This window comes from Pristiophorus japonicus, chromosome 1 (assembly GCF_044704955.1).
Source record: "Pristiophorus japonicus isolate sPriJap1 chromosome 1, sPriJap1.hap1, whole genome shotgun sequence".
NCBI classification, from domain to species: domain Eukaryota; kingdom Metazoa; phylum Chordata; class Chondrichthyes; family Pristiophoridae; genus Pristiophorus; species Pristiophorus japonicus.
This window is the reverse complement of record NC_091977.1, coordinates 190,129,311-190,142,399: the sequence shown is the minus strand read 5'-3', so window position 1 is coordinate 190,142,399 and position 13,089 is coordinate 190,129,311. Positions and strand designations below refer to the sequence as shown.

Here is a 13,089-nt window from a genome sequence, read left to right as displayed (position 1 = left end):
ATGTTGCAGTTTCTTTGGTGTTACACCGCATACAGGATGAAGGGGTGAGTGTGCATCTAGTGGAGTTTGTGTACTGCTACATCTAGCTTGCTGTGCACTCGGTCTATAAGCTGAAGTTATAGCAATAGCAATAGGAGCACATGGCTAAACCAACTAGGGTTGCAAATGCCAATTACCTGTAAAAGCAATTACCTGTGAGGTATGTGCCACAGTGCAATTAGAATTATGTGCTCTGGTTGCTTGGGATTCAATACTTTCTGTGGCACTGCCCAAAGACAATTATGCAAGGTTGCAGGTACTAAGCTGCTGCCAAATTCAGAAATGTTTGGTTCAGTTGGTCACATTTTTCCTTCGTAGTAAGATTATAGGCATAAGCCTCACATCAAGACGCAAGCACAAGTCAGGAGTGTGATGGAATACTCTTCACTTGTCTGGATGAGTGCAGCTCCAACAATACTCAAGAAGCTTTGCATCATCCAGGACAAAGCAGCCCGCTTGAGTGGCACCCCATCCACCACTTTAAACATTCACTCCCTCCATCACGGACGTACCGTGGCTGCAGTGAAGACCATCTGCAAGATGCACTGGAGCAACTCGCCAAGGCTTCTTCGGCAGCACCTCCCAAATCCGCGACCTCTACCACATAAAAGGACAAAGGCAGAAAACGCATAGGAACACCATCACCTCCAAGTTCCCCTCCAAGTCACATACCGTCCTGACTTGGAAATATATCGCCATTCCTTCATCGTCACTGGGTCAAAATCCTGGCGGAACAACAACTTGTATTTATATAGCATCTTTACCGCAGTGAAACGTCCCAAGGCGCATAAGGAGAAATTTGTGCAGGTGACGGTCACAGAGGTATGTTTTAAGGAGCGTTTTGAAGGAGGAAAGAGAGGTGGAGAGGTTTAGGCAGGGAGTTTCAGAGCTTAGGGCCTAGGCAACAGAAGGTACGGCCACCAATTGAGTGATTATAATTAGGGATGCTCAAGAGGGCAGAATTAGAAGAGCACAGACATCACGGGGGGGTTGTGGGGCTGTAGGAGATTTCAGAGCTCGAGAAGGGAAGGCCATGGAGGGATTTGAAAACAAGGATACGAATTTTGAAATCAAGGTGTTGCTTAACCGGGAGCCAATGTAGATCAGCGAGCACAGGGGTGATGGGTGAACGGGACTTGGTGCGAGTTAGGACACGGGCAGACGAGTTTTGAATCATGGGGCAGAATGTGGAATGTGGAAAACTGCAAATGTAACGCCCCTATTTAAAAAAGGAGGCAGACAAAAAGCAGGAAACTATAGACCAGTTAGCCTAACATCTGTGGTTGGGAAAATGTTGGAGTCCATTATTAAAGAAGCAGTAGCAGGACATTTGGAAAAGCAAAATTCGGTCAGGCAGAGTCAGCATGGATTTATGAAGGGGAAGTCATGTTTGATAAATTTTCTGGAGTTCTTTGAGGATGTAACAAACATGGTGGATAAAGGGGAACAAGTGGATGTGGCGTATTTAGACCTACAGAAGGCATTTGACAAGGTACTGCACAAGATAAAAGTTCATGGGATTGGGGGTAATATGTTAGCATGGATAGAAGATTGGCTGACAAACAGAAAACAGAGAGTCAGGATAAATGGTTCATTCTCTGGTTGGCAACCAGTAACTAGTGGGGTGCCGCAGGGATCAGTGCTGGGACCCCAACTATTTACAATCTATATTAACGAGTTGGAAGAAGGGACTGAGTGTAACGTAGCCAAGTTTGCTGATGATACAAAGATGGGAGGAAAAGCAATGTGTGAAGCGGACACAAAAAATCTGCAAAAGGACATAGAAAGGCTAAGTGAGTGGGAAAAAAATTGGCAGATAGAGTATAATGTCGGAAAGTGTGAAGTCATGCACTTTGGCAGAAAAAAATCCAAGAGCAAGTTATTATTTAAATGGAGAAAGATTGCAAAGTGCCGCAGTACAGCGGGACCTGGGGGTACTTGTGCATGAAACACAAAAGGATAGTATGCAGGTACAGCAAGTGATCAGGAAGGCCAATGGTATCTTGGCCTTTGTTGCAAAGGGGATGGAGTACAAAAGCAGGGAAGACTTGCTACAGCTATATAAGGTATTGGTGAGGCCACACCTGGAATACTGCGTGCAGTTTTGGTTTCCATATTTACAAAAGGATATACTTGCTTTGGAGGCAGTTCAGAGAAGGTTCACTAGGTTGATTCCGGGGATGAGGGGGTTGACTTATGAGGAAAGGTTGAGTAGGTTGGGCCTCTACTCATTGGAATTCAGAAGAATGAGAGATGATCTTATCGAAACGCATAAGATTATGAGGGGGCTTGACAAGGTGGATGCAGAGAGGATGTTTCCACTGATGGGGGAGACTAGAGCTAGAGGGTATGATCTTAGAATACGGGGCCGCTCATTTAAAACAGAGATGAGGAGAAATTTCTTCTCTTGGAGGGTTATAAATCTGTGGAATTCGCTGCCTCAGAGAACTGTGGAAGCTGGGACATTGAATAAATTTAAGACAGAAATAGACAGTTCCTTAAACGGTAAGGGGTTATGGGGAGTGGGCGGGGAAGTGGAGCTGAGTCCATGATCAGATCAGCCATGATCTTATTGAATGGCGGAGCAGGCTCGAGGGGCCATATGACCTACTCCTGTTCTTATTTCTTATGTTCCTATGTAATGTGGGAGGCCAACCAGGAGTGCGTAGGAAAAGTCAAGTCTAGAGGTTACAAAGGCATGGATGAGGGCTTCAGCAGCGGATGAGCTGAGGCAAGGGCGGAGACGGGCGATGTTACAGAGGTGGAAATAGGCGGTCTTAATTATGCTGCGGATATGTGGTCAAAAACTCATTTCAGGGTGAAATATGACACCAAGATTGCGAACATAGAAAATAGGAGTAGTAGGTCATTTGGCCCTTCGGGTCTGCATCGCCATTCAATATGATCATGGCTGATCCTCTATCAACACCATATTCCCGCTTTTTCCCCATACCCCTTGATGCCTTTTGTTTCTAGAAATCTATCTATCTCCCTCTTAAATATATTCAGTGACTTGCCCTCCACAGCCTTCTGTGGTAGAGAATTCCACAGGTTCACCACCCTCTGAGTGAAAAAATTTCTCCTCATCTTGGTCCTAAATTTCCTAACCCGTATCCTGAGACTGTGACCCCTTGTTCTAGACTTCCCATTCAGGGGAAACATCTGTCCAACCCAGTCAGAATTTTATACGTTTCAATGAGATTCCCTCTCATTCTTCTAAACTCTAGTGAATACAGGCCTAGTCGACCCAATCTCTCCTCATACGACAGTCCTGCCATCCCAGGAATCAGTCTGGTGAACCTTCGCTGCACTCCCTCTATGGCAAGTATATCCTTTCTTAGGTAAGTAGTCCAAAACTGCACACAATACTCCAGGTGTGGTCTCACCAAGGCCCTGTATAACTGTAGTAAGACATCCTTGCTCCGTACTCAAATCTTCTTGCAATGAAGGCTAACATACCATTTGCCTTCCGAACTGCTTGCTGCCCCTGCATGTTTGCTTTCAAGCCTGGTTCAGCCTCAGACAGAAGTTGGGGAGAGGGATGGAGTCAGTGGCTAGGGAACGGAGTTTGTGGCAGGGACTGAAAACAATGGCTTCCCAATATTTAATTGGAGAAAATCTGGCACTATTCAAAGAAGTTTTTCCTGGGGTCCTATCAAATATTCCTACCTCAAACAATAACAGCTTAACTTGTCAAATATCTCACTGCTGTTTGTGGGATCTTGTTATGTACAAAATAGCCATCACATTTGCCTACATAATAAGTGACTACACTTCGAAGTAAAGTGAAGTGCAGTCAGGCTTTTCTGAGACACACAATAGGATACTGCATGAACGCTGTTCTTGTCAATGCATTTCACTGCTGGAAGCTATTTCCTGATTCAACAAAATGATCTGTTTGTGCACAGAATTCTGGATCTTTTCAGGTCTCTGAAAGCTTTCTTAATTCTTGTGTTCAAGTTGTGCCCACAATAGATGAAACCAACCTTTGCTGCTTCTTGAATCTTGGATTCCAAAGCTTCCACAACAGCAGTGGGAACAGGCAAGAGAGATGTTTGAAACACATTTATGGTTTGTAAGTGAAGTTTTAATTGCATTGGTCATTGCTACGGTTTCCTGCTCTGTGGCAGAGTGCAGTGCACACTTCCTTCCATGGTAGGTACTCTGGTATGGAGGCAAGTACCTGCTCCATCTGTTCCATGCATTGTAACAGGAAGCAGATGCAGTAAGTTGATTCTTCCTAGGCAGCCTGTATGGGGAACACCCCTCCATGATGTGTTGATCTAATAGTACACACCTCCGCTGCTACACATTTATCATCTGAGAACTATGCTCTCCTTTTCCAAGTGTCAGCCGTGGTTCAGTGGTGGCACTCTTGCCTCCGAGTCAGAAGGTTGTAGGTTCAAGTCCAACTCTCAACACACTATCTAGGCCGACACTCCAGTGCAATGCTCAGGGAGGTGCTGTCTTTTGGATGAGATGTTAAACCAAGGCCTCATCTGCCGTCTCAGGTAGATGTAAAAAATCCCAGATTTTGAAGAAGAGCAGGCAAGTTCTTCCCGGTGTCTTGGCCAATATCTATTCCTCCGCCAACACTAATAAATGAAAACCCAAATTTCTGGTCATTATCACATTGTTGTTTGTGGGGCCTTGCTATGCGCAAATTGGCTGCCACGTTTCGTACATTACAACAGTAACTACACTTCAAAACTACTTAATTGGCTGAAAGGCGCTTTGGTAAGTCCTGAGGTTATGAAAGGTGCTATATAAGCCCTTTCATTTTTTAATCAATTTGGTTGCTGTTTTCTCAGCAGGTGCTCTGCGAAAGATGTGCACAATGGGTGTGCATAAAGGTATTTATATAATGTGTGAAGGTCAGTATAATGGGGGGAAAATTGTGATCGGAGGCTTCCTTTGGGCAAACACCTCTGACTGGAATTTTTTTAACAAAAATACCCAGTGGTCCCGGAGGAACTTAGAATTGCGGTCGGAGGCTAAGTTTCACATTCCAGGGTACGGGAACATGTCTTCCAGGAATGTATTCGTATCCTGGGATCACATGGGCCTGGACCACCAATCACTATCTAGTATTCTCATTGATAACAATGGGAACTTTGTTTGTATGAGCTCCCATTACTATCAATGAAAATACCCTAAAAACAAGAAACACAACACAATAAATAAAAAAATGCACCTCACATACTTAACACTGAAATTGAATGTTATTAAATGTTTTAGAAATAAAATCATTTTTTGGAATTTTTTTAATGTGTTTTAATAGGGTTAAAAATAAACTTACCTTAATGGACAGGATTTTTAAATATAAAAATTATTGATTAAATTTAATTTTTCTATGTTTTAAAAACTCTTATGCTGGTAAATACCAGGCGTAAGAGTTTGAAGGACATTCGCTGGGCAAGAGTTGGGCAAATAGCCCGACCTCTGCCCCATGGATGTCTTGCCTGTAGGGACGTATACGATCTGTCAAAAGACATTTTGACAGATCGCAAAAGCCGGTTCTTAGCGCATGCACATCAGCGCCGAGGACCGGCATTTGAGAGGCTTCTTTGGGTGCGTGCGCAACTTTCGGACCAATATTTTTTTGACATGGTCAAGACAAGAGGGTGCCGGCCATACGCCCAACCTCTGTCAATACACCGCACTAATTGCCTTTCATGTGCCATTAACACTTTCTCCAAGTGCTGTTCACCACCTCCAACTTTACTGACCTCTTGTTCCATAGAAACATAGAAAATAGGTGCAGGAGTAGGCCGTTCGGCCCTTCGAGCCTGCACCACCATTCAAGAAGATCATGGCTGATCATTCCCTCAGTACCCCTTTCCTGCTTTCTCTCTATACCCCTTGATCTCTTTAGCCGCAAGGGCCATATCTAACTCCCTCTTGAATATATCCAATGAACTGGCATTAACAATTCTCTGTGGCAGGGAATTCCACAGGTTAACAACTTTCTGAGTGAAGAGGTTTCTCCTCATCTCAGTCCTAAATGGCCTACCCCTTATCCTAAGACTATGTCCCCTGGTTCTGGACTTCCCCAACATCGGGAACATTCTTCCCACATCTAACCTGTCCAGTCCCGTCAGAATCTTATAAGTTTCTATGAGATCCCCTCTCATCCTTCAAAACTCAAGTGAATAAAGGCCCAGTTGATCCAGTCTCTCCTCATACGTCAGTCCAACCATCTTTGGAATCAGTCTGGTGAACCTTCACTATACTCCCTCAATAGCAAGAACGTCCTTCCTCAGATTGGGAGACCAAAACTGAACACAATATTCCAGGTGAGGCCTCACCAAGGCCCTGTACAACTGCAGTATGACCTCCCTGCTCCTATACTCAAATCCCCTAGCTGTGAAGGCCAACATACCATTTGCCTTCTTCACCGCATGCTGTACCTGCATGCCAATTTTCAATGACTGATGAACCATGACACCCAGGTCTCGTTGCACCTCCCCTTTTCCTAAACTGCCACCATCCAGGTAATATTCTGCCTTTGTGTTTTTGCTCCCAAAATGGATAACCTCATACTTATCCACATTATACTGCATCTGTCATGCATTTGCCCACTCACCTAACCTGTCCAAGTCACCCTGCAGCCTTTTAGCGTCCTCCTCACAGCTCACACCACCACCCAGTTTAGTGTCATCTGCAAACTTGGAGATATTACACTCAATTCCTTCAGCTAAATCGTTAATGTATATTGTAAAGAGCTGGGGTCCCAGCACTGAGCCCTGCGGCACTCCACTAGTCACTGCCTGCCATTCTGAAAAGGAACGTTTATCCCGACTCTCTGCTTCCTGTCTGCCAACCAGTTCTCTATACACGTCAGTACATTACCCCCAATACCACGTGCTTTAATTTTGCACACCAATCTCTTGTGTGGGACCTTGTCAAAAGCCTTTTGAAAGTCCAAATACACCACATCCACTGGTTCTCCCTTGTCCACTCTGTTAGTTACATCCTCAAAAAATTCCAGAAGATTCGTCAAACATGATTTCCCTTTCGTAAATCCATGTTGACTTGGACTGATCCTGATAGTTCCATGATAGTTTGGCCAAAAGAGTAAAGGGAAATTTAATATTTAATTATACATATAACAGGATCTTCAATCATTAGCATGTTTGCTTATTAATCTTTTGCATTGCAAAAATATTTTTTTGTGCAGCAAAATAAGTTTCATTCTTCCTTGTTTGCAGAGGCAATTTGTTCATCTTCAAATTAGTATTTCAGACTTAGTCAAATTTATTCATAAACTATGCAAAAGCCAAATAAGAACTTTCTTCCTGTATTGGGAGAGACAATTTGATCCACAGAATGTTGAAATTTTCTATAAAAACCGTGCTTCATTCATAAATTCTAATCATTCACAATTTCAAATTCCTTGCTAATAATGTCCTACGTCCTTTATTAGTCACGGACATTTTTACTTCGGCTGTCTTTTTCCAAAATCATAGAATTCTTTATGGCCTTCCTTCCAGATCTGGATGGTGATGGAGCCAGAGTTCATTCGCTTCACAATGAACCTGCCAAGCTCCTTGCAGCCTTAGCGGATTTGTTACAGGGCCCCTTCAGCATAAAATTGTCAGCTAACTGTTCATGTAAGCCCTTTATCAGGGCACAGAGCTCCCAGACTGTGCAGTGTGCTTTGGAACCTCTGCACAATTGCACTGCATGACTCCAAGGTTTTCCTCCCAGCACAGGTGTATTTCAGAAGGCAACTTAGCAGATTGAAATGGGTGAGAAATTTATTATGGAAGCTAAACTGTGATTGATTGGGTCACTTCCACAATCAGTAACAATTTCAAAATCAACATACTGCTAACAAATAAAATGAAAAGACGACATTTCAAATTCAATCAGGTAAAATCTATAAAACAAGGAGTTATTAACTCCTAATCCACAAAATGAGGCAACTATGCTCAGTGATGTACAGTATGGACTGCAAACAGAGAACCACATTCACCTTAGAAATAGTTGATATGGTAGCACTTAAAGTGCCGTAACCTACAGGGCTACGGACCAAGAGCTGGAAAGTGGGATTAGGCAAGATAGCTCTTGGTCGGCCGGTGCAGACATAATGGGCCAAAATGGCCTCCTTCCGTGCTGTAAATTTCTATGATTCAAACCTATAGGGTAATGTTGAATTTTGTGAATTATGGTACAGTGACAGTTGCTTTGGAATTCGGGCATCTAAAATAATCATCTTAAAAAAATAATAGCAAATTTAGACTCTCGTGCTCTGGGAGTGATACTGCAAGAAACATAGAAACATAGAAAATAGGTGCAGGACTAGGCCCTTCGAACCTGCACCACCATTCAATATGATGATGGCTGATCATGCACTTCAGTACCCCATTCCTGCTTTCTCTCCATACCCCTTGATCCCTTTAGCCGTAAGGGCCACATCTAACAAACTGGCCTCAACAACTTTCTGTGGTTGAGAATTCCACATGCTCACAACCTCCAAGTGAAGAAGTTTCTCCTCATCTCGGTCTAAATGACTTACCCCTTATCCTTAGACTGTGACCCCTGGTTCTGGACTTCCCCAACATCGGTAACATTCTTCCTGCATCTAACTTGTCCAATCCTGTCAGAATTTTATATGTTTCTATGAGATCCCCTCTCATTCTTCTAAATTCCAGTGAATATAAGCCTAGTCGATCCAGTCTTTTTTCATATGTCAGTCCTGTCATCCCGGGAATCAGTCTGGTGAACCTTCGCTGCACTCCCTCAATAGCAAGAATGTCCTTCCTCAGATTAGGAGACCAAAACTGTGCACAATATTCAAGGTGTGGCCTCACCAAGGCCCTGTGCGACTGTAGTAAGACCTCCCTGCTCCTATACTCAAATCCTCTCGCTATGAAGGCCAACATGCCATTTGCCTTCTTCACCACCCGCTGTACCTGTATGTCAACTTTCAATGACTGATGTACCATGACACCCAGGTCTCGTTGCACTTCCCCTTTTACTAATCTGTCACTATTCAGATAATAATCTGTCTTCCTGTTTTTACCACCAAAGTGGATACCCTCACATTTATCTACAATATACCGAATATGCCATGTATTTGCCCACTCACCTAACCTGTCCAAGTCACCCTGCAGCCTCTTAGCATACTCCTCACAGTTCACTCCGCCACCCAGCTTAGTGTCATCTGCAAACTTGGAGATGTTACACTCAATTCCTTCGTCTAAATCATTAATTTATATTGTAAATAGCTGGGGTCCCAGCACTGAACCTTGCGGTACCCCATTAATCACTGCCTGCCATTTTGAAAAGGACCCGTTTATTCCTACTCTTTGCTTCCTGTCTGCCAACCAGTTCCCTATCCACGTCAGCACATTACCCCCAATACCATGTGCTTTAATTTTGCACACTAATCTCTCGTGTGGGACCTTGTCAAAAGCCTTTTGAAAGTCTAAATACACCACATCCACTGGCTCCCCCCTCTCCACTCTACTAGTTATATCCTCAAAAAATTCTAGAAGTTTTGTCAAGCATGATTTCCCTTTCATAAATCCATGCTGACTTGAACCGATCCTGTCACTGCTTTCCAAATGCACTGCTATTACATCTTTAATAACTGATTCCAACATTTTCCCCACTACTGATGTCAGGCTAACCGGTCTATAATTACCCGTTTACTTTCTCCCTCTTTTTTTAAAAAGTGGTGTTACATTAGCTACCCTCCAGTCCAGAGGAACTGATCCAGAGTCTATAGAATGTTGGAAAATGACCACCAATGCATCCACTATTTCTAGGGCCCTTTCTTAAGTACTCTGGGGTGCAGACTATCAGGCCCTGGGGATTTATTTCACTCAAAGCATTAACAGTTTTCATTCAATTTTAGAATTGGCCCTTTCAGTGTGAGCAGATCTTGCCAGGTGTGGCAAATTGGTATCATTACGAGCCACCAGGAAATGCCCGCAGAGATTTCTAGCAACATTTCAGAAGTTTCATTAAATAGCTGTGTGTTGTAATTGATTTACAGTATTTAAAACGAAAGCAGTTAAAACAAGTTACTGGATGTTGATGCACATAAAATAGATGACTAACGACTCAAGGGAGATTCCCGCTGAGACGAAAGCCAACTGAAAGAACATCAGTTGGTCCATCAAGAATATGAGTAGAATAAGTGCCATTAATTTCCTCACATGGTTTGTTAATAATGTAATTGCCGCACTGGAAAATACACATAAAAAGAAAAACATGCTACTTGTTTGTTTTTATAAAACAAATCTTACAGTTAAGCATTGAAAAGTTCTAATTTACTTTAATAATGTAAGCTAGTTACGTCTGATTTTATACTCTGAAAATACGGGTAAAATCTAATTTGGTCTATTTATAGGCATTCGAATTATTGAGATAGTAAACATCTTCCTTTCATTCATTTCCATATAACTGTGAAGCATCAATTATCTGCACACACTGGACTGATTTCCCTGGTCTAGAGGATATAATATAAATAAAAGTTTAACTTTTAAGATTAGCACACATTTTATTTATCAGATAGAGAAAAAAAAACAAAAACAAGGAAATAAGTCAAAAATATCCCAGAAATTACAACATACATGAGTTACATACAGCGTGGAGGCCTCGGGAGCAGCGTGGAGCATTCTACTGCAAGGTACAGTGCGAGCTGGTGCAGGAGGGCGGTGGCTGTGAAGAGTGACGTCATCATGGTCCAGGTCGGCTATTGGAGCGTGGGCAGATACAGCAGGAGCGGCACGATTGGGGCGAAGGAGCGGCGAGAGACTGTAGAGGGATGTGATCAGGGCCCAGGGGAGGCGTGAGTTCGGGGCCAGGGGCCCAGGGGCAGCACGGAACAGCCCACACTGCAATATGTGTGCACACTGAGTCCGTGCAGCAGAGCAGGTCTCCAGTCGGCTTGGATATTCCTTGTCACTGGACCAAGACCTAGCTCTGTCAAGCCCGTGTGGTGGCTGGTGTGCAACGGCCACCGCGTTAAAAAAATCCACACACAGACATCTTCCACCCTTCAGGATGTAGTTCTGGATCTGGAATATCAGGTCCTTCATTGAAACATCTGTGAACTCATCCTTTTTTGGTGTGGAAGCACATCATCCTCGTTTCGAGGGATCGCCTATGGTGATTGTGGGCAACTTTCATGTGTGTGGAATTAACAGGTAAGGTGGACAGTGCATGTGCTGTGGGCTGGACATGCGCTGTGGGCAGTGAGTGCACGGTGGGCAGTGTGTGCATGGTGGGCAGTAGGTAGGTGGTAGGCAGTGGGTAGGTGGTAAGAGCACCACAGCAAAAGAGAGACTCGATATTGCCTCATCAGGTACAGCTGAAGCTATCTGGGTTCAAGTGGACCAAGCTCACGGGCAGGGATTAATTATTGGTAATTGTTATAAGCCCCCGAGTTAGACACCTGAATGTGCTGAGTTATTATGGAAACAGAGCACTAATGGTTTTAATATAAAATGCCACCTTTGTCTCATGGGTGATTTTAATTTTCCTAGCATTCAGTGGCACGATAGTTTACTGGCTGTTGTGGTGGGAAGTGCAACTGAAAAATTTATTGAAAATATACAAGACTGTTTCCTGACTCAACATGTTAATGAAGTAACTAGGGATAATCATATATCAGGCCTCTATGTGGGGGAACATCTGGGCAACAGTGCTCATAACATGATACGGTTCCAATTGACTAGTAGAACTAAAGGTACTGAGAACCTGCAATACGTACCGGATTTCAGGAGAGCAAACTTCTCCAAAATGGCAGATGATTTGGAACTGGCAAATTAGCTAACCCTCCTCAGTGATGATAAGAATATAAATGGAAAGTTTTTAAGAACATTAAAAATGCAGAAAACAAACATGTACCCAAAATAAAAAGAAGGAAATGTGTAAGAAAAAGCCAAGGTGGCTGACTGGCTACGTACAAAGGCAAATAAGATGTAAACAGAAATGTTTCTATAAATTAAGAACACTTAATACTCAAATAAACAGGGTTGAATACAAGGAACAACTAAAGAAAACGAAGGCTGCTATTAGATCAGCAAAAAGGCTAATGCACAAAAGGATTGTAGACAACTGTGGCAGCAGTGGAAGAGCTTTTTTAGCCAAGCGAAGAGTCAGAGAATTATCAAACTGAAGGGTGTTCAAGGACAGGTTACAAAGGACTCACTAGGTATGGCGGAAATATTAAATGAGTATTTTGCATCAGTCTTCACCCTTGAATTTAATAATACTAGTTTTGTTAGTAACATTAACGTAGATAAAAATATTGTTTTAGAAAGAATTAAGAACTTGAAAATAGAGCAGCCGGGTCGCATGATATCCACCCGAGGGTCCTCCATGAGATGGGACATGTGATGTGCGAGCCCCTGGCCTGTATTTTTAATAGCTTACTGCACTCTGGAATGGTACCTACAGATTGGAAGGAGGCTAATGTAGTCCCCATTTTTAAAAAAGGTGACAAGACAGACCCGGGTAATGATAGACCCATCAGTTTAACACCAGTAATAGGTAAGATGCTTGAAGGAATCATAAGGGATGCAATATATGAATACTTGGATAGGGTAGGACATATTCGGTACACCCAACATGGCTTCAGAAAAAAGGTCATGTCTCACCAATCTAATTGTAGTTTTGTGAAAAAGTTACAAAGTTGGTGGATGAGGGAAGCCCAGTAGGCATTGTCTACTTAGATTTCCAAAAAGCTTTTAATAAGGTACTGCACAAGAGTCTTCTTTATAAGATCAGAGCCTCTGGTCTTAGTGGCAATATATTGCGTTGGATTCCGAACAGGCAGGCAGGATGCAGGCAAAGAGTAGTTATAGATGGATTTGGATCTGTTTGGAGACTGGTCACCAGTGATGTACCACAGGGATCAGTGTTGGGACTGTTGCTTTTTACTATTTTTATTAATGATCTGGATTTAGGGGTTGGGGGCACAATTTGCAAAAGATACCAAGATCTGTGCGAGTGTTAGAACTGTAGAACATGCTCGTCTGCTTCAGACAGATCTTAATGCGTTGGGAGACTGGGCTCAAGACTGGAAAATTA

The 13,089-nt window shown here is 43.1% G+C and overlaps 1 protein-coding gene across 13 annotated transcripts in view; it reads right to left on the bottom strand.

The window, feature by feature from the left end:
- The window catches only part of atg10 (ATG10 autophagy related 10 homolog (S. cerevisiae)), a 419,083-nt gene that overhangs the window by 34,663 nt on the left and 371,331 nt on the right, over positions 1 to 13,089 (bottom strand). The gene's annotated exons all lie outside the window — the stretch shown is intronic.